Source organism: Tubulanus polymorphus, chromosome 7 (genome assembly GCF_964204645.1).
Source record: "Tubulanus polymorphus chromosome 7, tnTubPoly1.2, whole genome shotgun sequence".
Taxonomy (NCBI): Eukaryota; Metazoa; Nemertea; class Palaeonemertea; order Tubulaniformes; family Tubulanidae; genus Tubulanus; species Tubulanus polymorphus.
In genome coordinates, this window is record NC_134031.1 from 6,404,395 (window position 1) to 6,408,123 (window position 3,729).

Below are 3,729 nucleotides of genomic sequence, written 5' to 3' on the forward strand. Positions count from 1 at the left end.
TATTATACTATCATGCAGTCTATCTATTTGTCTGACATCGATCTTTTGAATTCTCGCGTGAGAAAACCAAACTTTTTGAATTGTCGTGTGAGAAAACCAAAATGTTTGTTTTCTCGCGTGAGAAAACCAAAAGTTTGGAATTCTCCACGAGAAAACAAAAAAAGACGGTCAATGCATACAGATAAATTTAGTATGGCCCGAATCCAGCCATCACAGATTTTAGATAGACAAAGACGGTAAAAAGCAACCAAAAGAATAGAATCTCAGCTAAGCTATAACTTCACGCTTGAATCAACAATCGTTCATTAATAAGAGTACTCGATTTTTGACTGCTGTATAACTTAGCGAATACTACTCGACCAGCATAACTGATTTCTGTGGACAATCATAGAAGATGCAGCTTCGAAGATAAAATCAACAGACATCAAAACTGTTTGAATTCATGCCGGCGCACGGAGACCGATTTTAATTTGTCGAAGTAATCGGTATTCGTTTAACGGGATTTAAAACGCCTAATTAGCCGTTAGATTTATCGAGGACGTCACTCGGCCGTCATCACCATCGCGTTTCACGCACACATCGAATTTAATTGGTTGTTACGGTTTTTGAAAGGTGTCGTGAATATTACGGTTCGACTGGAACTTGATCGCGCTATCGTGGGATGTTCGATGAAAACATTACTCGCGCGAATACTGCCTCGTTGAGCGATCAACTCAGCTATTGCCAGAGCGTTCAAACTCGCCCTTTCGTATGGTACAACAAACTCAGGGTTTTAACGTATTTAACCTGGTATCTATCGGCGTCAGTGCTGGGTATAATGTTCAACGCATTCACGTTGTTAGTTCTAAAACAGTTCAGATCTGACATTTATTTTCTCATCAAAACACTCGCTGTAAATGATCTCTTGTTTATGATCGCTGCATTCATTCTTTATCCTCTGAGAACTGCGTACCTCTACGCGGTTTTGGGGAATCTTCTATTTTACACACATGACTGGAATTTAGGTTGGATTTTTATCTCAGCCGCTGTGCCGTTTTTCTACATATTTCAGATGACACGTAACTGGTGCACTGTACTGCTCAGTCTAGAGCGGTTAATCGTCATATTTTTTCCGATAAAATCTCGTAGATTCCCTAAAAAGTTGGTATCAAAATGTGCAATGGCATTTACTTTGCTGCTAAGTTTTTGTGGTCATTTTATTCAATTTTTACCAGAAACTCGGCTTGAATTTATCAACTGCCCTGTCGATTGGCCGTATATTACGATACGTTCTAGGAGATACTATCGCTATCCCACGTGGTTTAGACATGGCAAGTGGCTTTATAACATTTCCAGCCTAATTATCTTCATGTATTTAACCGTTATAATCCCAATTTGCCTTCTTATCTCCATCAACGTTATACTTATATCGGTGATATTTGTGCGTCGGGTTACTCGACGTTCACAGCTCGGTATTACTGATGAATCGTCTAGAAGGGAAATGAGGGTTTTAAGGATGGTTTTATCGGTAGTTTCGTTGTTCATTATTTGCGAAGGTTTTGGTTTTATTGACCGCATTGGTCACATGGGGTATGTGCCTAGGATTCCGCATATAAGAACAATAGCGTTGGGATTTTCAATTACAGATTCGACAGTAAACTTTATCGTCTATTGCGCGACAAATGAACAATTCAGAAAGGTAGCCATTGCTATTCTAAGCGACTGGGCCGTTTCTATCACAAACATATCTCACTACAAACAACGTACTTCGATAAACTTGGCAAAAAATAAAACACCATAAACGTGACTATGCGCTGATTTGCATAATGCAAATATTTTTATCGTATCATCTGGTTTTACATAATATGGGAGATAATTCGGAGACCTCTGAACCATTTTACTCATTGTCTTGGATAAGATTGACATGACGGGTAAAATATTTAAGAGAACATCGAGAAAATGTAAAACATATCTATAATTAGTAAACGTCGTACACGAGATACTCGTATTGTGAATTTCAATGTGGAAAAAATATTCCAACGAAAGTGGTAAAATCATGCTTACTAAATACGAATTGAAGAAATTGCAGTCGCAATTAAATCAATATATAATATAATGATTATTTCGCCATGTATATATGCAGCATCAATGATATACAAATGATAAAAAGTTACATTCATGCGCGGCTGGATGCTTGGAAAGTCGCGTATGGACGTAACTTGTTATCATTTGCAATAATACACGATCAAAGCATTTTTCAACATGATAAGAAACAGCAAGAAAACGACAGGAAACGATAGCCAAGAAATTAAATCGTGTCTATTTCGGCCGAATCCTCGCTTCCCTTGGTAGACTTGCCATTTTACAATTGAAATCTTTTTCTGGTTATGTATCCTTTTTCAGGAATCAGATTTTTGAGTTTACCGTGTTACATATGATGTGGATTTTAATTACGAAATGTTTCCTTTGCTTTTGTTTACTTCCCACAAAATAATTGCAGCAAAATTCCACATTGAAATCACCCCTTCAGTTACGTATCCTCACCTATATTGCACGGTGGCCAAAATCAACAGAGCTCAGAAACTGTTTCGATTCGTTCTGGAGATTGATCTTCGTTTTCCGAAGATATCACCGTCATTCTAAAATTGTTGCTCATTTAATTTCTAAGCAACGCAGCGAAATCTCGCAGAAATCTTCGCTCGAATTTCCAGTAACGTAAATGTAAGAATCAATCAATTGCTATGCGCGTGTGCAATCTAAAATCTTTGCAATTCAGTTAAATTGTTTTGTTTTTTGTTCAGGTAACGAATGAAACTTAAGCCACCACCAGAGCAGTCACGTCTCTCCATCGTAGTCGGCCAGGGGGTGGATTTCACCATCTATGTCAGCTGATGTGACACCTCTTAGCAACAACCCCGTTGAATCTCGTTCGTTGTCTGCTTCATTTTAGAGGACCGCCTAATACCTCTAGATTCCCGTCGAGGAGTGTTAAGATACTTAAAAAAACAGTCTCGTTGGATCCATACGGCACACATGTCTACACCATCGCAGCCGTCTTTTTCCGCAACAGGAGAGATTCATTTCGATGAACAGCACTAATTTTGATGTTATAATCTTTTTTTCGAGTAAATTCTGATATTCAAATTTTGGTTTCATTAATCTCGGCCTCTGTAAGTGCTCAAATTTGTTAGTGACTGCGCGCAAATAATACTGATTGATCCCAATTTTTCTTTTTAATCGAATATTCAGTTTTGCCAGGCTGCAGCAGGAGCAGCGAAAAATAACGGTATTCCGAGTAGAGATGGCTGATTTTGTGTTCAAGCTCAAACTCATTCGTAAATCAAAGCTTCTAATTAAACTCGTTTAAATAATTTTCTCGGTTCTCTTGTTCATACGTTGTCTGAATGAGAATATTTCGTACTTATTCCATTTAACCACGGAAATTCCAGATAAAAATGATTCTCAATTATTTCAACATATTTCAACTATAGCGATTATTATCGTAGAATAATTTCTCGGTATCGATGCAGCGTTTAGTTCCAAACCCATCCCAATTTGATACGAACGGTTCCGTCAAGTATTGTTGAACCACATGTAGAGAGCGCATAAACTGGGGGTCGATTAGAAAATAATCAAACTTTTTCTCAAAAACAGCATATCAATTCAATGTCATTGTTGTTTTACTCATTCATGTGGTTATGACGAGCTTTGAAGACACGAAACAATAAATTATTGAATATTATGCTATAT